Here is a 27208-nt window from a genome sequence, read left to right as displayed (position 1 = left end):
CTGGAGATAGTTACTGATCAATAAATACAAAGAGAAATTTTTTTTTTACGGTTTTAAAATATTTTGTTTTAATGTGGACCATTTTTAACCTCTGTATTAAATTCATTACGCCATTGCTTCTGTTTCTTATGTTTCGGTTTTTTGGCCCCTGAGGCATGTGGGATCTTAGCTCACTGACCAGGGATTGAACCCACACCCCTTGCATTGGAAGGCAAAGTCTTAACCAGAGGACCTCCAGGGAAGTCCCCCAAAAGAATAGTTTTTCAAGCTTTAAAAAAAAATTGAGCTATAGTGTATTACAGCTGTTGGACAACCTGAATCTTAAGTGTGGGCTTGATATTTTGCATATGTTCACACCATTAGCACCACCAATCCCTCATGATGAAAGCAGGCCCAGCTCCCAGGAGGCCCCTTGGTCCCCTTCCCAGTAACCACAATGGTCCCTTTGGTGGCTGCATGGTGTGCTGACGCACGGTTGTGATATGCTTAGCCACATGCCTCCGGTCTTTGCGGTTAGACAAGACGGTCCCCTCACAGACCTTGCACACATTACCTCTTGTCTTTGCGCTTTTACAAGCCCAAAAAACACATCTCACAAAAAACACATAAAACTAATTTGAACAGGGCTTTTCGATCTTGCTACTTCTTCCTGCTGTTTCTGTCTTTCTTCTAATCAGGTTCCTCTCCTTCCTTCAAATTCATTTTGTTCCTCTCATTCTACCAATCAGCACCCTCCCTTTGCTCATCCCTTGAGGCTACCCTTCAGTGTCTCCCTCCAGAACAGACACCCTAAGAGCCTGAACCTGGACTCGTCTCTGCATTCCCAGCTTGGCACGGAGGCTGGAAAATCCAGCTCTAGTTCAGCATCTGTTGGATAAACAAATTTGTGTGCCAGTATCTTAGACCTTATGAGGGTTACAAACACCAGAGCCTGCAAGGATCAAACCTCCATCTGCTAAACAGTCAGGCCACAAAACTATCCATAATAGGCGGTGGAGCAGACTCTGATGGCTTAGTTTAAGAGCTATAATTAGTCTCTCCCCCAGGCTTCTGCTTAGATGCTCTCCTGGGTAGTCGCAGTGCATGCATCACAATGAGAAACTGAACATCAAAGCAACTTAGAACCCACACACCAAGGTTTAACAACTGTACTGTGTGTTAGTGGCCATGCTTACCTCTGGCTGGAGGCCCTCAGGCCCCAAGGCTTTGACCAGAACCCTCACACTTCTTTGCCCTTCCCTCTGATTCTTTGACCCCGGTCTCCCCCTCAGCCTGGGCTGACCCTTGAAAAGCTCTTAGAAAAGAGCCCTTGTGCCCTTGCTCCCCGTCTCTGCCCACTCTGTGTGCAGGGCAGCCACTGGCTATATCTGCTTCAACTCCAGCCTTCACTCAGCCAGGAGTCTTTTGCTTCACAGCATACTCTCAGATTCACTCCATCTTCGTTTGGCTCCCCTAGAAGAAAAGCCTGAGGCAGAAGGGAGCTGGGGTGTTAATCCATCGGCTCCCATCAGCTGTTGGTCAAGTGTTAATTCCCTTGGATGTCTGGCCTGCTGTATGTGCAAACCCTGGAAAGGGTTATTATTATTATTATCATTATTTTTGGCTGCCCTGGGTCTTCATAGTGATGCATGGGGTCTTGCTGCTGTGCCCTGGCTTTCTCTAGTTGCAGTGAGTGGGGGCTACTCTCTAGTTGTGGTACAAGGCCTTCCCATTGCAGGGGCTTCTCTTGTTGTGTGTGTGGGCTCAGTAGTTGTGATGCACGGACTTCGTTGTCTGGCAGTGAGTAGAATCTTCCTGGACCAGGGATCAAACATGCGTCCCCTGCATTGGGCAGGTTGATTCTTAACCACTGGACTATCAGGGAAGTCCCGAGTAAATTATTTCTAAACATGCCTCTCAGTTTGTTTCTTCTGCTGTTTCCTTATGACTAGATTCAGATTAGGGCATCAGAAGTGGTGATATCCCTTTTCTATGCATCTGGTTGGAAGGCACTAGATATCGGTCTTTGTGGTTGCTGGTGTTATTCAGTCCCATCACTTGGTCAGGGTGCCGTCTGCCTGGTTTTTCCACCATCCAGTGACTGTATTTCCTTGTGAAATTAATAAATATCTAGTGGGGAAACACTTTGAGACTGTAAAGATCCCTATACCCCTCCAAATTCTACCCATATCATTATCTATTGATAATTTTTCCTGAAAAAATTGGGACTCATTTTCTCTTTTGAGGGTATGAGGGTTGATGAGATGATTCAGAAAGCTCTGTGTTCTCTGGAAAAGTATACAGACAAGTGTTGGCCTGTTCTGGAGTGGTACATAAAAACACCAAGTTCAGCCAGGTTCTATTTACTCTGCTAACAGAAAATGACATCTTGTCTCCAGTGGCTTAAAACCAGCTCATGTTTTGGAATCTGCACTCTACCTTTTTAGACCTGGAGGGTGCATTTATGATTTGGTGAATTTTTTTTTTAAAGAATACTAAGGTTGTCCTCTATATTATGTATTAAAATGCAAATAGCAAAATTGGCTGACTCCAGTGGGAAAAGAAAGGCAATGCCAAAGAATGCTCAAATTACAGTACAATTGCACTCACCTCACACGCTAATAAAGTAATGCTCAAAATTCTCCAAGCCAGGCTTCAGCAATGCATGAACTGAGCTTCCAGATGTTCAAGCTGGTTTTAGAAAAGGCAGAGGAACCAGAGATCAAGTTGCCAACATCCGCTGGACCATCGAATAAGCAAGAGAATTCCAGAAAAACATCTATTTCTGCTTTACTGACTATGCCAAAGCCTTTGATTGCGTGGATCACAATAAACTGTGGAAAATTCTGTAAGAGATGGGACTACCAGACCACCTGACCTACCTCTTGAGAAATCTGTCAGGAAGCAACAGTTAGAACTGGACATGGAACAACAGGCTGGTTCCAAATAGGAAAAGGAATATGCCAAGGCTGTATACTGTCACCCTGCTTATTTAACTTATATGCAGAGTACATCATGAGAAATGCTGGGCTGGAAGAAGCACAGGCTGGAATCAAGATTGCCGGGAGAAATATCAATAACCTCAGATATGCAGATGACATCACCCTTATGGCAGAAAGTGAAGAAGAATAAAGAACCTCTTGATGAAAGTGAAAGAGGAGAGTGGAAAAGTTGGCTTAAAGCTCAACATTCAGAAAACGAAGATCATGGCATCTGGTCCCATCATGTCATGGGAAATAGATGGGAAGCAGTGGAAACAGTGGCTGACTTTATTTTTGGGGGCTCCAAAATCACTGCAGATGGTGACTGCAGCCATGAAATTAAAAGACGCTTACTCCTTGGAAGGAAAGTTATGACCAACCTAGACAGCATATTAAAAAGCAGAGACATTATTTTGTCAACAAAGGTCCATCTAGTCAAGGCTATGGTTTTCCAGTAGTCATGTATGAATGTGAGAGTTGGACTGTGCAGAAAGCTGAGCACCGAAGAATTGATGCTGTTGAACTATGGTGTTGGAGAAGACTCTTGAGAGTCCCTTGGACTGCAGGGAGATCCAACCAGTCCGTCCTAAAGGAAATTAGTCCTGGATGTTCATTGGAAGGACTAATGTTGAAGCTGAAACTCCAATACTTTGGCCACCTGATGTGAAGAGCTGACTCATTTGAAAAGACCCTGATGCTGGGGAGGATTGAGGGCAGGAAGAGAAGGGGACGACAGAGGATGAGATGGTTGGATGGCATTACTGACTCAATAGACATGGGCTTGGGTGAACTCCAGGAGCTGGTGATGGACAGGGAGGCCTGGCGTGCTGCAGTTCATGGGGTCGCAGGGAGCCAGACACGACTGAGCAACTGAACGGAACTGAACTGAGTGTGAAAAGGGGCTTCACTGGTGGTTCCAGTGGTAAAGAACCTGCCTGCTAATACAAGTTCGATTCTTGGGTCAGGAAGATCCCCTGGAGGAGGGCATGGCAACCCACTCTAATATTCTTGCCTGGAGAATCCCCATGGACAGAGGAGCCTGGTGGGCTACAGTCCATAGGGTCGCAAAGAGCCGGGCATGATTGAAGTGACTTAGCACACACAGAGGGAAAAATCAATAGCTGTTGCCTATGGGGTGGGAATGGGGGTGAGCTGGAGGTGGGGCTGGGTTGATGGAGAACTTTTTAAAAATTAATTTTTATTGGAGTATTGTTGCTTTACAATGTTGTGTTAGTTTCTGCTGTATAGCAAACTCAATCAGTCATACATGTATACCCTCCCTTTTGGATTTCCTTTCCATTCAGGTCACCACAGTGCATTGAGTAGAGTTCCCTGTGCTATAATGTATGTTCTCATTAGGTAACTATTTCATATGTGCGTATGTATCAATCCCAGTCTCCCAGTTCCTCTCGTCCTTTCCCCCTTGTTATCCATACGTTTGTTCTGTGTCTGTGTCTCTATTTCTGCTTTCAAATAAGATTATACCATTTATCTAGATTCCACAGATACACGTTAATATGCGATATTTGTTTTCTCTTTATGACTTTGTGTGAAGTCCACATCACTACAAAAATCTAATTTCATTCCTCTTTATGGCTAATATTCTATTGTATATACATGTACCACACCATCTTTATCCATTCCTCCATTGATGAACATTCAGGCTGCTTCCATGTCCTGGCTATTGAAAATAGTGCTGCTATGGACACTAGGGGGCAGGTATCTTTTTGAGTTACCGGTTTCAGTGAACTTTTTAAGGTGATAGAAGGTAATGCATCTTCATGGAGCAATTCAGAATGGGGCACCTTGGAGTCGAGAGTGACATTACACATGTTTTACCTAAAAATGCCACATCCCATTGTTCATTGCAGCACCATTTACAATAGCTAGGACAGGGAAGCAACCTAGAAGTCCATCGACAGATGAATGGATAAAGAAGTTGTGGTACATATACACAATGGAATATTACTCGGCCATAAACAGGAATGCATTTGAGTCAGTTCTAATGAGGTGGATGAACCTAGAACCTATTATACACAGTGAAGTAAGTCAGAAAGAAAAAGATAAATATCATGTTCTAATGCATATATATGGAATCTAGAAAAATGGTACTGAAGAATTTATTTACAGGGCGACAGTGGAGAAACAGACATGGAGAATAGACTTATGGACATGGGGAGGGGGAGGAAAGGGTGAGATGTATGGAGAGAGTAACATGGAAACTTACATTACCACATGTACAATAGACAGCCAACAGGAATTTGCTGTATGGCTCAGAGAACTCAAACACGGGCTCTGTATCAACCTAGAGGGGTGGGATGGGAAGGGAGATAGGAGGGAGGTTCAAAAGGGAGGGGATATATGTATACCCATGGCTGATTTGTGTTGAGGTTTGACAGAAAACAACAAAATTCTGTAAAGCAATTATCCTTCAATGAAAAATAAATAAAAACCCACATACATACACACAATGGTGTACTAGAATCTATACATTCCAGTTGTTATTTTTAAAATAATATAACTGTAATAAAAATATAGAACACACACAAAAAAGATCAAGTCTATACATTCTGAAATAAAATTTATGATTTTAGTTTAAAATTTAAAAAATGCCCACAAATACATGTGGACTGCAGGTTAATGACAAACACGCTGAAGTGCTTAGTGGAAGGATGAGAATGTCAGCAGCTTAGATGCTAGTTCCGATAGATTGATCGCTGGACGGGGAATAGATTTGTGGTGAGGTGGAAGTAGCCATTTTGACAACGGGAATGTGTGTGGTGGCTAAATGGGGGTTCACTTTGAACTTTACCGTGTATTTGAAATTTTTCATAACAAAATGTTAGGGAAAAATGGGTTACCAAAAAGTGATGTTTTAGTTGTTTGCATTTAACAAGTATTGTAGATGCCTTTAACATACCAAAATAAAGTGCAGTGGAGTTGTGCCCCTTTACAAGGTGACTGTTGAATTCTTGGAAAATTGGAACTTATAGTGTGAAGATGTGGTCTCATAATGGGACACATATTAACAGAAGTATGAAGAACTTTTTAACTTTTAAAGTCTGATGGTGTAAGTCAGAATTATACTTTGTTTTGTAAAAAACGGAGGCATCTATACAAGCTCTGTCCAAAGTCTGAATTTGCTGGGGCCCAAGATGCTGTGTTCGTTGTCTCCCCACCCCCAGCACAGCCTAGTTGGTACCCACGAGATCCCTGACTTGCCCCCCACAGGCCCCTGGTTCTCTACTGTGCCTGTGAATAACAAAGCTTTAACATTTACTAAGCGGGAGGTGACAGGTCCTTGCCATCTCTTTCTATTCATGGCTTCAATTCATAATTAGTCCCCTGAAGAATGAGCCAATCTGTTTCTTGGAGGGAAGGACCATGAGCCAAGCCAATTAGCATCTTGGTTCCGGCTGCCTTGGGAATTTAATTTAGTCTCACGGCCCATTTAAGTTCTCCAAATATTGTTGTCTCCCCAAGATTGAAGTCATGATAGTTAAATGAGCAAAGACCCTGGGGACCCATATGCTGAGGATGCCCCGCAAGGCAGGCTGGCCGGGGCACGGGGCCGGCGGCTTTTGTCCAGCCCACATGCCCGATCCATTCTTCTCCCAGGACTCGGCAGCTGGCCCCAGGCAGTGCAGACCCTAACCACCCGTGGAGGGAGTGGCGGCTGCCCCCAAATAGTTGCACACTTGAGTGGATCTTTTGTGTGCTCAGAAGACATTCCAACTGCCCGTTACCAGTTTGCCTGTGCACAAAAGGGGGTGGCCGCTGGACAGGGCAGTCTGTCTGTGCAGCGTATTGTTGAGGGGTGGCGAGGCTGCAAACAGGCAGTCGGAGTGGTCCCCTGCACGGAGGGTGTACGGGGAATAGCCAGGAAGGCTGAGGCCAGGGCAAGGTTCAAGGAGAGGGATTAGTCAGACAATTTAATTAGGGAATGTAAGGAATCACAGAATCAGGATGTTGGGGCTTCAGGGGGAACAGTCTAGAACTTTTCTCTTCTCTCTCAGGAACCACCTAAGCCTGGCAGCATGGAATCCTCTTTTAAAAGAAACACCCAGGTCTCCTTCATTTCACAACTGTTGCTGGAAGAAAATTCTTTGAATTGTGCAGATTTAAAATCTGCTCTCCTATTTTTTTAAATTTATGAATGAATTTTATAATTAGTTTAACATGTACAACAGTAATAGCAAAAACTGTAGGATTTTTTACTGTGATTGCATATAATCTATAATAGATATGGGAAGAATGGATACCTAATGATATTGCGACTTCTATGAACAAGGCATATTTTTCCATCGATTTAGATACTTATCTTTCAATGAGACTGTATTTTTTTCTCTATAAAAGCTCTCATATATGTTTTATTAGGTTTATTCTTAGGTATTTATTTTTTATAACATAAATAATAACTTTAAATATTTTTGCCTATTTTTGACTAGATATTTTATTGATAATTTTGTGTCTGGCATCCTTGCTAGACTCTCTTAGTTCTGTATGTTGTCCTTCTCCTTATATTTTCTTTATCTTCTTTTGATTCACTGGTGGTTGTTTTTTTTTGACCTTACCATGCAGCTTTTGGGATCTTAGTTCCCTGTTCAGTTCAGTTCAGTTCATTTCAGTCGCTCAGTCGTGTCTGACTCTTTGCGACCCCATGAATCACAGTACGCCAGGCCTCCCTGTCTATCACCAACTCCTGGAGTTCACTCAAATTCACGTCCATCGAGTCAGTGATGCCATCCAGCCATCTCATCCTCTGTCGTCCCCTTCTCCTCCTGCCCCCAATCCCTCCCAGCATCAGAGTCTTTTCCAATGAGTCAACTCTTCGCATGAGGTGGCCAAAGTACTGGAGTTTCAGCTTCAGCATCATTCCCTCCAAAGAACACCCAGGACTGATCTCCTTTAGAGTGGACTAGTTGGATATCCAAGGGACTCTCAAGAGTCTTCTCCAACACCACAGTTCAAAAGCATCAATTATTTGGCGCTCAGCTTTCTGCACAGTCCAACTCTCACATCCATACATGACTACTGGAAAAACCATAGCCTTGACTAGACAGAGCTTTGTTGGCAAAGTAATGTCTCTGCTTTCTAATATGCTATCTAGGTTGATCATAACTTTCCTTCCAAGGAGTAAGCATCTTTTAATTTCATGGCTGCAATCACCATCTGCAGTGATTTTGGAGCCCCCCAAAATAAAGTCTGACACTGTTTCCACTGTTTCCCCATCTATTTCCCATGAAATGATGGGACCAGATGCCATGATCTTCGTTTTCTGAATGTTGAGCTTTAAGCCAACTTTTGCACTCTCCACTTTCACTTTCATCAAGAGGCTTTTTAGTTCCTCTTTCTGCCATAAGGGTGATGTCATCTGCATATCTGAGGTTATTGATATTTCTCCTGGCAACCTTGATTCCAGCTTGTGCTTCTTCCAGCCCAGCATTTCTCATGATATACGCTGCATATAAGTTAAATAAGCAGGGTGACAATATACAGCCTTGACATACTCCTTTTCCTATTTGGAACCAGTCTGTTGTTCCATGTCCAGTTCTAACTGTTGCTTCCTGACCTGCATACAGATTTCTCAAGAGGTAGGTCAGGTGGTCTGGTATTCCCATCTCTTACAGAATTTTCCACAGTTTGCTGACCAGGGATCAAACCCTGGGCCCTCTGCATTTGAAGTGCAGAGTCCTAACCACCAGACCACCAGGGAATTCCCTCACTGGGTATGTTTTCATAATTTTTTACTTTCTTCCCCTTTGCTAATTTGAAGATTACACACTGTTTCCATTCTTAAGTTACAGCATGCATATTTAACTCAGGAAAGCCCAGTTAGCCTAGACTTACCCTCTTCTCTACTGACTGGGGAACTTGGAAGGAATGCTATCTCATTCACCACTAGCACCTCTGACCTCCAGACTTATATGCTATATTTAAAATTTTTTAACCTCTTAAGACATAATGGTCTTACACAACTGGTGTTTAATCAAGATTTGTCCTTTTTTGGCCACACTGTGGGGCTTGCAAGATCTTAGTTCTTCAACCAGGGACTGGATCCAGGCCCACAACAAATGAAAGCATGGAGTCCTAACCGCTGAGCTGCCAGGGAATTCCTCTGTCATTATTTGTTTGTTTATTACCATTTTCTGTGTTCTTCACTTTCCCCCTTGCATCCTGGACCTCACATCTCTGATCGCCTTCCTCAGTTAGCCCCAGATGACCAGATTACCTGTTGCCCAGGAGTAATCTGGTGGGTCGACCCTGGCCCTGCCCTGCATCTGCCTTCTGGCCTGGGGTTCCCTGCATGAGTGTGTGGATGCCCATAGGGAGTTGACATGCTTCCCAAAGCCCCTTCCAAGGCCCCCGCGCAGACAGGGTGACCTTGCATCCCAGCATAGTTTCCTTCCTTCCCCAGCCCTCGAGCCTGCTCTGCGGGATCACTCCTCATCCCGCACCAGGTCTGCCCTCTGGGGACAAGATGTCCGTCGAGGCTAGGTTGAGGGACCCTATGCACGCTTGTGGGTGGGGACTCGGGGGCTGGGGACTTGGCTGTGTGGTCTGCCAGAAAGCTTCACGGGACGGATGGCCCTGAGACACATGAACCCTGGCCTGCAGGGCAAGCAGACAGTGGTGAGATGGTCAAATCCTTGAAACAAGTCAGCCACATCTCCGCGTTCAGAAGGGGACAGAGAGCAGGGCACCGTTGGCCTGCTGCTGGAGGACGCTGTATTCCAAGGGGCCCAGATGGTTCAGGCAAGTGTCACGCCTTTATTTTTCCTCATCGTCCTGCAGTTCAGGGCCACAGAGCGACTGAACCCCAGAGTCGTTGGCCGTCCCTGGCAGCTGTGTTCTAGGGACTCCCATGTGTCAGTGGGGGTCTTACACAACAATAGTACATTATCAAAATGGGCACCTTATTTACCATACGGCAGACTTTATCGGGATTTCACCAGTTTTCCACTAACGGCATTTTTCTTTCCCAGAAGCCAATCCAGGATTTCACACGGCATTTAGTCACCACGGTGCCTTAATCTTCCATTTGGGACAGTTTCTTGTCTTTCCTTGTTTTGCATGACCTTTGAGCAGTATGTTGACTAATTTTTTAAAAACGAAGCTGGCTGACAACCAGGGGGGCTGCAGACACAGCGATGGTTTTGGCCATTCTGGTCCCAGAGACCTGGCTTTTCGACAGCCAAGCACCCTGCAGTCCTCCCTGAGGTGGATCCCCAAGCCCTTTCAAACTGTAGAATCCTGCACGTGTGCAGTCGGGTACACTCTTGTTGCTGCTGTTGAAAGGGTGTTCTTGTAGAAACGGCCGGCAGCAGCCAGTGTGTGGACATGGTTCTGAGCTTGTGCACCTGCAAGGACAGGCTGGTCCTGCAAGCCCGCTGTTCCAGCCTGGAGACATGGCTCACTCCGCCGGCACCTGCCTGGCCAGGCCCCTCAGGGAGACCCCCCTGGACAGATGTCAGACGCTGCCAGTGGTGGCTCCAGGCCAGTCTGGACTGGGTGTGAAGGTTTCTTGACCCTCTTTCCCACGCAGGGCCCTCCGGTGCCCTGGTGTAAATGCAGCCCAGCTGCACCTCCAGGGTCAAGGTCCTTGGGAAACAAAGGCTCTACAGTCAGCCCCTCAGGACTTGTCTCTGCAGGTATACAAAAACACAGTATTTGTCTTTCTCTGACTTATTATACTAGCGTAATATGCTCCAGGTCCATCCACGTCCATGTGGTTTTGGTATCTAATTGCCATTTTGTGTAGGATTCAAAGAGGTTTAAGGGTCCCTAAATCCTCGATTTGATGACATAGGAGCATTCCTAAAAGCCACCCCCAAGTTAGATCGATTGTAGTAACCTAGTTGCAACCAGAAGTGATTGCATCTTAACTCAGCTTCCCCCAGATGCCTCTGACCTCCTAGGACAAGCTGACACACGGGAATGCAAGGAGGGCCAGTGGGAGCGTCTTAAATGCCTGTAGTCACAGGAGTTGGCTGCTGTGGATTTTACAAAAGCACATGACCACATGAGCTCCTTATTGACCTTTGAAAGGACATTTGTCCACCATTTGGGTGAAGATTAAGTAAACCATAGTGTATCCTTAAGAAGGAATGTTACATAGCCAAGGGAAAAAAGTATTTTCAAATTCAAAGGTACTCTCCTCATGATAATGTGCATTGTAGGAAATTAGAAAAATCAGATTAAAAATACACAAAATAAGAAAATGAAAACAGCATATTCCTACCACCCCGAGGTTGTCACTGTTTCTACCTTGGGATATACCCTTCTAGATGTTGACACATTTTGATGACAGCTTGTGAAGTAAAGGAAAAATATCAGTGTGACAAGCTGTATCTACAGTGACACTGAGTTGTAAAGATATGTATGCATGAAATATACTAAACACAGTAATGGAATTTATCTGTGAGTTATGGGTTTAGGGTGATTGTTACTTTCTTATGTCCCATACTTCCTACCACAAAAGGCATGCAGGCTTTTATAATCAGAAAAACAAGTCATTTTAGAGAATAATTTGTAGTCATTTCAAAAGTGAGATGCGAATGTGAATTTATGTAAAATCGGATAAACAGCTTATTTTATGTCTGATGATTATGTGGTTTCAGGTTTTCCTCCCTCAAAAAATCAAATCAGATTGTGATTTTATTCCCTGATACTAACACGTGGGCATTATAGGAGCGCGTGTGCCACGTGGTTAATTCATTGGCAGAGGATTATGTCATCGGGAATAAACGCGAAATTCTCAAGGTACTTTGCTTCTGTAATCAGGACTTTATTTATCTCTAAGCTAAAAGAGAGGATTGAATTCTTTAACAATGATCACAAAATGCTTTTAGGAAGATTCTTTCCTATTAAAAATTTTCTTAAAGTAGCAGTGCACATAGTGGGACCTGCCACGCAGAGGGCTTGATGGGCACGTCCCTTTACCTTGAAGGCACAAGAAAGGATGTCATAGGATCCCCGCAGGGAAAATAATTGGGAAGAAGAAAGGGTTGAGAACTAGGGCAGTCAATGTTACTGATGGCACACCAGCAAGGCCTCCTGGCCCAGTCACCTTGGGGGACTTCAGTTTCCCAAGCAAGTGTTGCTTGGTGATAAGACTCCCACCATGGCCACCAGAGTGTCTCCTAAACCAGCGGAGAAGCCAAAGCCTTAAATAAAATCAGATTCATGCAGCTTAGTTGTATTTCAGCAGTTTGATTTGAGTGCAGGTTCTGTGTTTAAAATGTAAGAGTGTGTTGGTGGTCTGGTCTTGCAGGTGGGATTGGCTGGTACCCATCAGCCGATCCAGCCCCTAGAGACCTGAGGCTTCCAATGAGAAGGTGGTAGGCCACAGCTGCTTACCCCACCCTTTCTTTGGGGTTGCCCAGAATCTTGGGATATTCCCCTTGACTTGTGCCGTGGCACTTAGGCCACTGGAAGCTGACAATAGATTCTCTATCCCCAGGCCACTGCCCAGAGGAGAGGACCTGCTTCCCAGAAAAAATGGCCACTTTCTGTCCTGACCAGGAGGCAAGCAGTAGCCCTGGTCCAGTCCAGAGCTTAGCTAGGGGTCTGCTATGCTCCTCTGCTGTGTTTCCAGGGGGCTTGGAGGGTGGGGGACACCACTTACCTGGATCTGAGTGCAGACCCCCTCCAAGGAGGAAGAATCTACTCACGGTTCTGTGTTCAGAAGAACGTCTATACAAATCTCACTAAATCCTTCTGGTGTCTTAGGGATTTGCTCACATACATGGAACTTACTGGTCATAAGAGTCTTTTCCATTCTGCATAAGATGATCCTGGCTGCTTTGTAAGTAAAGTTGTATGGCTGAAAAATCATGCCCTGTAGGGTTAGAATGTCATGTGTTAAATACTGTGTGATCTTGGGCAAGTTGCTTAGACACTCTGAGCACTAGATGCATCATTCTTAAAAAGAAGGTGATGAAATGCAGTCACATTTTATGACTTTTGTAAATGTAATTTCTACAGTTTTGCAGAGAGAGAGACAGAGAGTGTGAAACAAAGCATCAGGAAAGACAATGTAAATATCAGTGGTCATTCAATGAGCACTCCCCTGATGAACATGTGGCCCAGGAAGACAACACTTCCCCTGGTTGTTCTCAGCCCCACGTCATTGTGCAGTGGGAGCCTAACACTCCCATAGGTGAAGCACACTGAGTGAATCCTGATATTCTCAGATGGTTGAGCTTATTGAAAGACGGTAGGTCAGCCTTCCACACAGCAGCTTCCCAAGAGATATTCAAGTGCAGTCTTGACCCTTTGAATGTGGTCCTCTGCTCCAAGCCTTGGGGAGCCCATCCTGCAGTGAGCTATGGCTCCAGCACTGCCTTGTCAAAGGCTGGTTGTGCAAAGGTTTAGCCTGGGGACATGACTGGATACATTAGGAGCTCAGGAGATGTATATTTTCCCTCCTATGGGAAATATTGAGTCCAAATAAAGTGAAAGGATCATTTAACAAGACTGTGGGATAAGCATTTCTTTTTTTTTTTTTTTTTGCCATGCCAGTTCCCAGACCAGGGATGGAACCTGCACCCCCTGTGGTGGAAAAATGCTGTCTGAACCACTGGACTGCCAGGCTGGTGAATCTCACCTACCGAGCTAGGTGCTCCAACTGCCCTGTGGTAAAAGATAAACTGAGGCATATTAAGGGAATTCCTGGATGGTCCAGTGGCTAGGACTTCGTGCTTTTACTTCTGGGGCCCAGGTTTGATCCCTGGCCAGGGAACTAAGATCCTGAAAGATGCTCGGCCAAAAAAGATGGGGTTTGAGCAAAAAATGTTTTGAATCATGGTATGTTAAGTCCAGTAGGTACAAAGAGCTCCAAGGAGGTGTGCCAAGTGAGACTTTCATGGGCAGAAGGGAGTGGGAACAAGGAAGTTTCACGAGACAAAAAAGCAGGTTGTTTATAGAAAGATCACTTCCCTTTAGGGGACAGCAGGGGTCCATCAGGTAGATGACCTCATTAGGGCTGACTGATGGTTAAGATTCCACTTCTGGGAGAGTGGAGACTGGGTTGGGTCCGGGTTTGGTAACTCAGCACAAGCGACTCCACATGGCCCTGTTGTCTAGTATTAAACTCCAGATTCTGTCTGTCCTTCCCACACCCATGGAGCACACAGTGTTCTCAGTTTACAAACAGGAGCTGACAAGGGGCCACCCTATTGCTAAAGGTCACAGGTGGCAGAGGGAGACCCAGGCCAGCCCAGCCCCAGGCTCTGGTCTGCCCACCAGAGCTGCTTGGAGTCTAAATTGGAGCTTCTTCATGTGTTACACAGCCTTTGACTGCGTGGATCACAACAAACTGTGGAAAGTTCTTAAAGAGAACTTACCAGAACACCTTACCTGCCTCCTGAGAAACCTGTATGTGGGTCAAAAAGCAACAGTCAGAACTGGACATGGAACAACGGACTGGTTCCAAATTGGGAAAGGAGTACATCAAGGCTGTATATTGTCACTTTGCTTATTTAACTTATATGCAGAGTACATCATGAGAAACGCTGGGCTGGATGAAGCACAAGCTGGAATCAAGATTGCCGTGAGAAATATCAATAACCTCAGATATGAAGATGATAGCACCCTTATAGCAGAAAGCAAAGAAGAACAAAAGAGCCTCTTGCTGAAAGTGAAAGAGGAGAGTGAAAAGCTGGATTAAAACTCAACATTCCAAAAATAAAGATCATGGCATCCGGTCCCATCACTTCATGGCAAATAGATGGGAAAACAATGGAAACAGTGACAGAATTTATTTTCTTCGGCTCCAAAATCACTGCAGACGGTGACTGAAACCTTGAAATTAAAAAACATTTGCTCCCTGGAAGAAAAGTTATGACCAACCTAGACAGCATATTAAAAAGCAGAGACATTACTGAGCTGACAAAGGTCCATCTAGTCAAAACTACGGTTTTTCCAGTAGTCATGTATAGATGTGAGAGTTGGACTATAAAGAAACCTGAACGCTGAAGAATTGATGCTTTTGAACTGTGGTGTTGGAGAAGACTCTTGAGAGTCCCTTGGAGTGCAAGGAGATCCAACCAGTCCATCCTAAAGGAAATCAGTCCTGAATATTCAATGGAAGGACTGATGCTGAAGCTGAAACTCCAGTACTTTGGCCACCTGATGTGAAGAGCTGACTCATTAGGAAAGACCCTGATGCTGGGAAAGATTGAGGGCAGGAGAAGGGCACGACGGAGGATGAGATGGTTGGATGGCATCACTGACTCAATGGACATGAGTTTGAGCAATCTCTGGGAGATGGTGATGGATAGGGAAGCCTGGCGTGCTACAGTCCATGGGGTTGCAAAGAGTCGGACACAATTGAGCGACTGAACAACATATGTTACAAAGATGGGGGCAGGTTCCCATCTCCCGTGGGTGTCATCCCATCCTGAGGCCCATGCAGCAGCTCCTGGGGCTTTGATTCCAGGCTGAGCATCCCTACACCCTTGTCTTCCCCTCACCAGGTGCCGGGAGGCTCTCCTGACTCATTGGCCTCACACACACACGAACCGTGAGCCTCACGTGGGGTTGGGAGCAGGGGTGGGTGACTGTCACCCTGGCCACGTCCATACAGACGTGTGATGAAATTCCTCTCTAGGAATTTCCTTCTTGCCTTAGGGAAAGGAAGACCAACCACAAAAGGGTTAAACACTTTATTTCGATGGCTGTGCTTGTTCTGGAGAATTAATGGAGGATAAGCTAAAAGTTCATTTATAAGAGTATTAAAGGATAATTATGATGGAGTAAGTGCAGAGAGTCAAAGGACATTATGCTGAACAGACTGAAAACACAGAGCTGGGAAAAATAGGCTAAAATATATTCAGTAACATAAAACTAACATTTCCCCACAAATTCCAATCTCTGAAAATCTATCTTCTCTTTCTCCCTTCTTTTCTATTTTAATTAAAAGTATAGTAATTGAACCCCTGTTTAGGTCATCTATGAAATTATTATTATAAATTCATCTCAAGAACTAAGAGTTTGAGGCAGATCCAACTAGGTGACCTTTTAATAGCAACAAAATTAAAAAAGAAACAGACTTTGTGTAAAATCTGCTTCGATCAGATTAGATGAAAAGTGGGTAAAGCTGATTACAATCCCACTAAAGACAGTATTTGGGCAGTATTTGTTCTAAAACAATAGTATTAATTCTTCTTTAACAAGTATTATCTGGAAAAAATCAGTAATTAATGGGCACTCAATATGAACTCACAGTGAATTAACGGCAACTCGAGATGACCTCCCTGTGGATGAGGCCACGGGCTGTGCCTGACCTGAGTCAGTGGATGGAGCCCAAGCTCCTCAGGCTTTGGGTTGAGTGAGTGAGTGAGTGAAAGTCGCTCAGTCATGTCCAGCTCTGCGACCCCATGGACTATATAGTCCATGGAATTCTCCAGGCCAGAATACTGAAGTGGGTAGCTGTTCCCTTCTCTAGGGGATCTTCCTAACCTAGGGACTGAACCTTGGTCTGCCACATTGCAGGCAGATTCTTTACCAGCTGAGCCACTAGGGTGGCCTTTTAAAAACATAGTAACTTTGCTGTGGTATAATTCATGCACATAATGTTCACCCAGTAGGTGTATAGTGCAGGGTTCTCAGGGACAAGATGCCAGGTATTCCGAGCTTCTCAGCAGACACGACGGCAAAAATGGTGGGCGCTTTGCTGTGTCTTTGGCGGTGGAGTATGGGTATCCACTTGGGAGGTGGGAGCCCCAGTGGTTTAAACAGGAAGATCTGTCCTTTCACCAGAGACAGCTCTCAGGTCCTCTGCTGTTTCCAGGGATGTTTTGTTTGACCCAAAGATTATATTAAAACGTTGAGCTACATTAAAAAATAGGGATTTTTTTAATGACAAAAATCGGGATTTCTGCTGTTTACTGCAATCAGAAGATCTACAGACTCTAGGCCCTTGTTCCCACAGGGCTGTGATGAGCTGGATTTAGTCATGACCATGGGTTTCATGTGGTGACTGTGCTTTTGAATTTGTAATCATCACTTCACACGTTTAGATTTAAAATCCTTTGAAGTTCAGCCTGGCCTTATCCATGTTGTTGCTTAGATGTCTCATTTAATGTGGTTTAATGTTGATGACAGAACTTTTAGTTGATTTAGCTAATTTTCATTTTCTTCTCTGCTTACTCTGTTCTGTCTTTATGGAACTCCAATTATTGGATAGGGAACTTCCTTGTTAGATCCTCTAATTTTCCTGTCTCTTATTTCTACCTCCTTTTGCTGTATATGTTGGAGGAAGATTTCCTCATTTCTCTCTTCCCAACACTTATATAGAGTTTTAAATTTCTGCTACCACATTTTCAAATGTCAAGAGCTCCTTTTTATTTTCTGTTCCTTGCGATAGCATCTTGTTCTTGTTTCATGAATGCGTTCTTCCCTCTCATTACCTGCAAGGGGGAAACTTCTAAACAGGGAATTTCATTACACACCTGTATGGATGCTGTACCCTTGTCAAAGATCAATTAACCATACAGGCAGTGGTTTATTACTGGGTTCTCCGTTGGTCTACATGTCTGTCTTCATGCCATGCACATTGCTTTGATTACTGAATCTTTGTAGTAAGAATTGAGAAGTGTGAGTCCTCCAGATTTGTTCTTTTTCAAGATTGTTTTGTACAGGTCTCTCGATATTTCATATGAATTTTAGAATTTCTATTTCTACCAAAAATATCTTTGACCTATTGATAGGTACTGCATTGAATCTGTAGATAACTTTTGATAGTACGGACATCTTAACAATGTTAATTCTTCCAATCCATGAAAACAGGATGTCTTTTCATTAAAAAAAAAAAAGGCTTTATTTATTTATTTGGCTGAGCTAGGTCTTGGTTGCTGCATGCAGGACCTTTATTTGTGGCATTTGAACTCTTAGTTGCCACGTGTGGGATCTAGTTCCCCTACCAGGGATGGAAACTGAGCACCCCTGCACTGAGAGTGCAGAATCTTTACACTGGGCTATCAAGGAAGTCCCAGGATGTCTTTTCATTTATTGGTATCTTCTTTGATGTCTTTCATCAATGGTTTGTAATTTCAGCATTCAAGTCTTTCACGTCTTTGGTTAGGTTTATTCCTAAGTATTTTATTGTTTTTGATGCTGTTATAAATGGAATTTTTTTGTTCAACTTCCTTTTCAGATGTTCATTTTTACTGTGATTGATTTTTGTGTGTTGATTTTGTGTCCTGCTAACAGTTGTGTGTGTGTGTGTGTGTGTGTGTGATCTTGAGTATTTTCTACATATAAGATTATGTCATCTGTGAACCAACCCTCATTTTTAAAAAAATAAGTTTATTTATTTGTGTCAGGTTTTAATTGCAGCAAGCGAGATCTTCAGTTATGGTGTGTGGGATCTAGTTCCCTGACCAGGGTTTGAACCTGGGCCCCCTGCATTGGAAGCTGAGACTCTTAACCACTAGACTGCAGGGAAATCCCTAGCTCTCATTTTTGAAAAATACTATCAGTTGTAGATACTGCTAGCTGATGGTTACTTTCTCTCCGTTTTTGAAATTATCCTGCTGTATTCAGGCTTCCATCGTTGCTTCAGCTGCAGAGATAAATTCTCTCCTCAGACATGTTCTCAGGGGCTTTGTCCAAAAATCCTCTCCATGTTTTCCGCCCTTCCTTTCCAGAATTCTCATCACCCGTATGTTGTATCCCTGAAGTGATTCACTAATTTCACCAATTTTGTCACCTTTTTCCTTTTGTTGTTCATTCTCTTGCTCCTCTCCGCTTGTTTTCTGAGCGCCATCTTCAACCTTATCTTACACTCTCACTACTGAATTCTTCCTTTTTTTTTTTTTTTCTCCTGAATTCTTCTTAACTGCTTGTTTTTAATTTCTGGAAGTCATCTTTTACTTTCTAACTGTTCCTTTTTAAAAAGCCCGTCTGTTCTGGTTTCATAGACACAACATCTCTCATCTCTTTAAGAATATTAACTATAGTTCTTTTTTTGGTTATTTTATGTTTATTAAAAACTTATTATTTTGTATTGGAGTGAAGCTGATTAACAAACAATGTTGTGATAGTTTCAGGTGAACCGTGAAGGGACTTGGTCACACACATACAGGTATCCTTTCTCTCCCAAACTCCCCTTCCATCCAGGCTGCCGCATAACATTGAACAGATTATCTATAGTTCTTTACGGCTGTCCATCCTGTACTTTCTATGTCCACTGTGTATCCCTAGTTTTTGATGATTTGTTTTGGTTTTTGTCTCCAACATTAAGGACTTTCTTTAGCCACCCTTTCCTACTGAGAATGAGTAACTAAAATGAGATGGAATTCTGTGTGTGAGTGTGGTGGTAGGTTTCCCTGCAGGTAATCAGACATCAAGCTGGTGCCCTGGGGTGGCCTAGAGGTGGTGGGAGGAGGCACTTCAGGGATTTTTCTTACTGTCGCTGCTTCCTGTCTGGTGCCTCAGCCCTGCTTGCCACTGTGCTCCATGTCTGTACCTCTGGAGACTTTCTGAGTCAACTTCTCCAGAAAAAAGCCCCAGCTTCTGGAGGGCAGGGAGGAGTGGCCCATGGTGCAAGGGGCTGGCTCCCGGAAGTCACTTGGTCCCTCCTGCAGACTTCTCCACTTTCAGCGGCAGGCTTCATCCTGCCCACCCTGGGACTTGTCTCCAATCCTGGAAGCTTCTTGGCCCACATCCTCACCAACATTTGTTGTCTTTTGTGCTAAGAGCCACCCTAAAAGGTAGGAGGTGATAGCTCGTGGTGGTTTTGACTTGCACTTCCCTCACATGTCAGTGATGCTGAGCATCTTGTCTTCTGTTAAATTACTTCTTAGGATAACTTCCCAGGAGAGGACCAGCCACCATCTTCATGAGCTTTGTCCACTATTCCTCTTCTGGCCTGCAGCCACGCTTGTCTGAGGATGTGTCTACACCAACTTCTATTTTCAATTGGCTGCAACGGTGCTGTTTTGTCCCCAAGTGTCCTCTGTGCTCAGCATGGTGTCCCGGGACTGGGCCCAGGATGGGGCAAGGAAGAGCATGTGGGCTCACCTCTGGGGAAGGCCGGAACCCTGCAGGGAAAGGTGGGTTTCTTGACAAGCGGTGACACTGGCCTCGGGAAGACGGGGGCAGGTTGTGGACCAGGGGAGGGGCCTCTGCACGACGTTTGGCCGTTGTACATTAATGGGGACATCTGTCACTGTGCTCACTGGGGAGGACTGTCTGCAGCCCCTGTGACAATATGCTCTGAGCCTCATAATCACTTGAAAAATTTCACGTTTGCAGAAGGTTCTTCTAGCGTTTGTTGAAAATCCCTCTATTTTATTACAGAAATCCCGGCAAATCCTTCAGCGAGGGGGGACTTTCTATTAACACACAGCTGTTAAGTGAAAATTAGAACAAACAAGAGAGAAACCAAACCAGACCCCAGATAATCACACACTGGCCTTTAGAGCTTTGAGTGGCGCTCTTCTGAAGGGAAGACAAGACAGAGACCACAGTCTTGACGGTGTGATGAGTCCCAGAGGCCTCTGGATGACCCTGGGTCCACACTTTCCCTTCCTGCCTCTGTCTTCCCTTCCCTGTCTCCTGCTTCCTCTTTTCCTCCCCAAAGGGAGATTTTTGTCCCATGCTTGCCTTTGGTCAGCACTGGGGACCCTGTGGGAAAAACCTACCCCCAAGCTCAGTCTCCCTCCCTTCCCATGAGATACTCTCCACCCAGAGGCAGGAAAAAGTTTCAAATACAGGAAGCAGGTCATGCTTCTCTTTGCTTTTCTGAAGTTTTTTCTTGGTTAACGTGTTGTAAACAGATATATTTTCTCCTTGCCACAGCAACTCTTTCCCATGGTTCGTCTTTTTTTAAGGTAACTTTATGGAGGTAAAATTGAAGACCAGTAAGATCTATCCTTTTACTTGATGCTCTCTGGTGACCTAGATGGGAAGGAAATTTTTAAAAAGAGGGGTATGGCTGATTCACTTTGCTATACAGTAGAAACTAATACAACATTGAAAAGCAACTAACTATACTCCAATAAAAATTTTTTTAAAAAGAGCCATCCTTTTTAAGCATATAATCCATGAGTCTGGTCACGGACCCTCAGAAGCCTCAGAGGTTCATTGTTAGGAGTCCCGTGGCTCAGGAGGGTTTCCCAGAAGCAGAGCCGGAGGCAGGGCTTTGCTGAGGGAGGGGGCCCAGGAGGAAGGGCTGAGGAGGTGGGATGAGGCAAAGGAGGGGCTGGGTGGTACCACTGAGAGCCCTTCTGAGAGAAGGGGCCACCCTGGAGGACTCTTTGGTCAGCCAGTGGCCAGTCCTAGGGGAGGCTGGGACCCAGCCACTTCAGGGCAGGTGGTTCTGCCCCCCGGGTGGTTCTCCAGGGAAGGAGTCCCTGTGAGCTCATGGCCGTTGACATTCATGGCAGGGGGGAATGGCCACACTAGCCCAGAAGTCACCTGGGCAGGCACCTGGCATCCAGCTGAGAACCAGAGCATTCAACACACACACAAGCCATCTTGGGAACACCGTGCAGGAGGGAGGGTGCCCGCCCTTCACCTCCGACCTTCCTGTCGTGAGAAAGCTTGTAGAGGGAGCATGTGTGTCTTCTGCACATTTTGATGTCGGGGCAAAGTGGGGGGGGGCATGATCACCTTTACTTCTCACTGATCAACATTCTATCCACATGGAAAAAGAAGACATATGTTAGAAATAAGTTCCTAGTTTATATATTTTAAAACCACTCATCTAGGACTTCCCTGGCAGTCCAGTGGTCAAGAATCCGCCTGCCAGTGCAGGGGACACGGTTTTGATCCCTGGTCTGGGAAGACTCCATATGCGGCAGGGCAGCTGGGCCTATGAGCCCCGACTACTGAAGCCCACGCGCCCTGGAGTCCGTGGGCCACCAAAGAGAAGCCGCTGCAATGAGAAGCCTGTGCCCCACAACCAGAGAGAAGAGAAAGCCCATGGCAGCAATGGAGAACTCAGCGCAGCCAAAAATAAAGAAATCAATAAAAACAAAAACAAGACGTTCATCTAGGCTTGTAGGGGAAATAGTTTCACTGACTTTTACCAAAAGGTTGTTAGGTGCTGAAAATCTATGAAATATAAAATATAGGCTTGGCCAAAAAGTCTGTTCAGGTTTTTCATAAGATGTCATGGAAAAACCCAAATGAACCAATTTGGCCAACTCTGTGTAAATCAAAACATATTTAAATTGGGGTACAAATATCAGGCTCTGTCACTGGTGGGGCTGCTGTGGAGGCACTTAGAGGCGACTGTGGCCAGTGGTGCCTAAGCTAGGATTACAGCTCTCGGCCCCAGCAGAAACAGCTTCTGAAAGCATCGTTGAAGAAGCAGTTCCCTGTATTTGAGAAAACCGGCTTCATGTGAGTGGGATTAATTCCTCCCACTCACACCGGAGGGGCTGTGCTAAATCCGTCATAAAAGTAACTATAGAGTCAATTCCTATGTGTGTTTATGTATGTGTGTATCTGCCTCCCCATCCATCTGTCATGTCTTTTATTTTTAAGCACTTTAAGGTCACATATAAAATGGAAATTGATGGACTGTGTTAGTTTTTATCCGGAACTGCCAGGAATGTTTCTAAAATGTACATTTTCCAGCTTTACCTTGGTTTTACAGTTTTGTACCTGTAACAGACTTTTGTTCTCATAATAGACAGGAGGAAAAGCTTTTTGTCTTTAGCTTGGTGGGTTCCTTATGTAGGTAGGTTTCCCATTGATCCCCTCAAAGCTTCAGCTGGTCCACAAGGCTGGCAGTGGCCTGGCATGGTCTGAGTAAGGAAGGGCCAGCAGTGCCCAGGGGCAGGGACTGGAGGAAGAGAGCCTGTAGGGGTTCCTGTGTGTTCAGCTGCACCCCTTCCTTTACCCCACCCTAGGTATCAGACTTGGTGTCACATTCCACAAGCCAGTAAACTTGCCTTGTGCATAAATTGATTCAGGTTGGTTCTGACACTTGTAACCAGAGAGTCTTGAAAATTTTACCTGAAGGAGAACGTTTGAGTTCCATTTCCAGCCACAACTTGTGAACTGATTAAATGGAAAACATCTCCTAGAAAGAAAATACAGCACACATCTTCGTAGAGTCATAACTTCTCTCTCAACATTTGGGGGAATTTCCAAGGACCAAAAATGAGGGTGAGAACCAGGGGTGTGAGGAGAGCTGGAAGCCAGCTCTGTGGGCCTTGCCAGCTTCAGTAATTAGATTTTCCTTCTCTCTTTATTTTTAAAAATTGAGGAGAAAGTACAGAGAATTCCCATGTACACCCCTCTCCCCTGCCCCTAGGTACCACCTATTATTAACAATTTGCATTTATTACAATTGATGAGCCAATGGTGGTACATTATTAAGTAAAGTCCATAGTTTCCATTTGGCTTCTCAGGTGGCACTAGTAGTAAAGAACCTGTCAGCCAGTGCAGGAGACTTTTTAAAGAGATACAGTTTGATCCCTGGGTTGGGAAGATCCCCTGGGTAGGAAATGGCAACCCACTCCAGTCTTCTTGCCTGGGAAATCCCATGGACAGAGAGGCCTGGCTGGCTACAGTCCACGGGGTCGCAAAGAGTCAGACATGACTGAAGCATCTTAGCACGCATGCACATAGTTTACATTAGAGTTTGCTCTCTGTGTTGCATACTTTATAGATTTGGCAAATGTATAATGTCACCCATACACCATTATAGCAGAATTGGATTACCACCTGGAAAATCCTCTGTGCTGTACCTCACCATCCTTTCCCCCACCCTCTGGAAACCACTGAAGTTCTTATGTCTCCAGAGTTTTGCCTTTCCCAGAACGTCATAGAGTAGGGATCATGTCACTCTTGGACAGTACGTTGCCTTTTCAGACTGGCTGCTTTTGCTGACAAGCATCTGAGTTTTCTTCATGTCCTCTTGTGGGCTGACAGCTCATTTCGTGTAAACACTGGATAGTGTTCTGTCGTGTGGACGTGTGAGTCTTTGCTTATATATTCACTAGTTGAAGAGCCATCTTGGTTGCTTCCAGTTTTGGGCTATTAAGAAAAAAAGTGGCTATCATATTCATACATAGGTTTCTGTGAGGATGTAAATTATCAACTCAGTTGGGGAAATACCAAAGAGTATGATTGCTGGATTGTGCTTTAAGACTATGTTTAGCTGTATCAGAAACCACCAAGCTGTCCTTCAAAGTGACTGCGCCAGGTTGCATCCCTAATGGGTGAACAAGGATTCCTGCTGTTCACCCACAACTGGGCCGCAACTGCTGTTGTCAGCATCTGGGATTCAGTCTAAGTGTGTAGGGGCATCTCATTGTTATATTAACCTGCAGTTCCCTAACAACATATGATGTTAACTATCATTTTCATAGGATCATTTGTCACCCATCTCTCTTCTTTGGTGAGGGGTCTGTGCAGATCTTTTGCCTGTTTCTAAATTGGGTCACTTGTTTCCTTTTTGTTGAGTATAAAGTGTTCTTTTTATAGTTTGGGTACAAGTCCTTCAAAGATATGCCTTTCAATCTGAGTGCCCCCTCCAAAAAAGAAAAAAAAAATTCATCTTTTGCAAACATTTTCTGTTAGTCTGCATCTTGTCTTCTCATTCTCTTAACAGTGTCTTTCATAGAACAGACATTCTTAATTTTCATAAACTTCAACTTATTTTTCTCTCTCATTGAGAGTGTTTTTGTTAGTGTTGTTTCTAAAAACTCATTGCCAAACACAAAGTCACCCAGGTTTTCTCCCAGATCATTTCCAAGAAATTTTATAGTTTTGTGCTTTACATTTAAGTCTATGGTCCATCTTGAGATAATTTTGGGGTCAGGTGTAAGGTCTGTATCTCGACTTTTTTTTTTTTTTTGCTTACAAATGTCCAATTATTATTCCAGTATCATTTGTTGAAAAGACAATATGTTTTACAGGAGGGAATGGAAAACCCCATCTCCCAAATGACAAGTATCTACAGAGCAAGAATCAAAGAGAACAAGTTGCACACTAGAAGGAAAGATCTTCTACAACTAAAGACGAAACGACAGAATCACAACGAGATGGGTAGAAGAGGCAGACACAGTACAGTCAAGACTCATTTTCCAAGTAGGCGACTAACAAACAGAAGGATAATCACAGTTGCCGAGGTACTCCCCCAGGAGGGAGGGATCTAAACCCCACATCAGAATCCCCAGCCCTGAGGTCCTGCACTGGGAAGATTGGCCCCCAGAACCTCCAGCTTTGCAAACCAGTGCGGCTTGTAAACAGGAAAAAAGAAAGGCTGTAGGAAACAAAGCTTGGTGTTAAAGGGTACACACAAAATCATATATACTTCAGGACCAAGTGTTAACATCTTACACAACCATGGTATGTTTATCAGGATGAAGAAATTAACACTGGCACATCACTATTAATTAACCTCACTCTCTATTCAGACTTCCCCATAGTGCTCTTTTTCTATTCTGGAACCGAAGCCAGAATACAACATTCAGGGGATTTTGTTTAATAGAAGGAAAAGACTTGGGTCTGTATGAGGCAGTGCAAGAGTAAATAAAAGTGAATAAAGGGGGAAGAGGCAGTTTTCTTAATCTCTCCTTCTTAAAGTGTCTATCTGGGAGACACAGTGGCTTGGGTCATTTTTCAAACCTTTGGAAAGTAGATAAGTCTCTCCACGGACTAGAAAAACTCAATTTTAAAATGCAGACACTTCTGTTGGGTCCCACTTGAAATTCGGAGTTGATGTAGCAGCATATTTTAAGGTGCAACCATTTGTTTTTCTGGAGATAAGGAAGCTTTACTATCCTTTTCAGAAGAGGTCAGTTAGCTAAACAAATAGCTGTCTTGATTCCCCCATGGACTTTGAGTCTCTATGCTGTATAAATTGTGTGGGATTTTATTCTGACTTTGTAGTCTCTTGCAAGCTAACTACACACTTGTATTCTATTAGCTTGTCCCCCAGTGAATCAGTTATCTTTCTTTCTCTTTCTCTGTGTTGGTAGGATTTTTACTTCCCTAATATGAGACAACTAGAATCAGTTTCTCCCTTAGAAGCAGATACCCTTGAATAAAAATACTGTGGCAACTCTATGCCCACAAGCTTGATAACACAGATGAAATGGATCAATTTTTTGAAAGGCGCAACCTGCCAAAACCTCTGTGAGAAGAAATAAACAACATGAATTGGCCTGTACCTGTCAAATAATTGAGTGGGCAATCCATATCCTTCCCCCCCAAAAGAAGGAGCAGGCCCAAATGGGTTCTCTGTGAACATTTAAAGAGGAATGGACACTAATTTTCTTCCATCTCTTTCAGAAGATAGAAGCAGAGGGAATACTCTTCCTAACTCATTCCCAGCATCTCCCTACTAACATAATGGTGGAGTCACAGTCGTAGTTCAGTTGCTCAGTCGTGTCCGACTCTGCGGCTCCACGGACTGCAGCTCGCTGGGCCTCCCTGTCTATCACAAACTCCCAGAGTTTACTCAAACTCCGCTGAGTCAGTGATGCCATCCAACCATCTCATCCTCTGTCATCCCCTTTTCCTCCCTCCTTCAATCTTTCCCAGCATCAGGGTCTTTTCAAATGAGTCAGTTCTTCGCATCAGGTGGCCAAAGTATTGGAGTTTTAGCTTCAGCATCAGTCCTTCCAATGAATATTCAGGGTTGATTTCCTTTAGGATGGACTGGTTGGATCTCCTTACAGTCCAAGAGACTCTCCAAAACCACAGTTCAAAAGCATCAATTCTTTGGCACTCAGCTTTCTTTATAGTCCAGCTCTCACATCCATACATGACTACTGAAAAAACCATAGCTTTGACCTGATGGACCTTTATTGGCAAAGTCATGTCTCTGCTTTTTAATATGCTGTCTAGGTTTGTCATAGCTTTTCTTCCAAGGAGTAAGCGGCTTTTAATTTCGCGGCTGCAGTCACTATCTGCAGTGATTTTGGAGCCCCGCAAAATAGTCTGTCACTGTTTCCACTGTTTCCCCATCTATTTGCCATGAAGTGATGGAGGAGTAGTAATACTAAAAAGGATAAAATCTGATAATTTCTCCCAACAAAGGAAATGCAGGGGACCTGGGGCCGAGAACTCACAGTGGGCAGCCGGGAGGCAAGGAGTGTCCCTCTGATCGAGGGCTAGAGGACCAGGAGCAGAGAGCGCTGGGAGGGCTCTGTCGGTTGGGCAATTGAAAGGCTGGCCCATCACCGCGCTTGAGGAATGCTGTGTCCCAGAGATCTTTCCTCTGAACAGACGCCATCTCCGTCGCGCTGAGGAAGCGGTTCAGCTAATGCCGGTGC

At 44.4% G+C, this 27208-nt stretch overlaps 1 long non-coding RNA gene across 1 annotated transcript in view; it reads left to right on the top strand.

Moving 5' to 3' along the window:
- LOC114117506 (uncharacterized) overlaps positions 1 to 26015 on the top strand; it is a 30713-nt gene extending 4698 nt beyond the window's left edge. Inside the window, exons 4-5 of the long non-coding RNA XR_003591138.3 lie at positions 19772 to 20020; positions 24845 to 26015. This is a non-coding gene — a long non-coding RNA (uncharacterized LOC114117506). The remainder of the gene's footprint in view (positions 1 to 19771; positions 20021 to 24844) is intronic.
- Positions 26016 to 27208: the final 1193 nt, after the last annotated feature.

Source organism: Ovis aries, chromosome 13 (genome assembly GCF_016772045.2).
Source record: "Ovis aries strain OAR_USU_Benz2616 breed Rambouillet chromosome 13, ARS-UI_Ramb_v3.0, whole genome shotgun sequence".
Taxonomy (NCBI): Eukaryota; Metazoa; Chordata; class Mammalia; order Artiodactyla; family Bovidae; genus Ovis; species Ovis aries.
The sequence above is the reverse complement of the archived record's forward strand: the minus strand, read 5'-3'. Positions and strand labels throughout refer to the sequence as shown.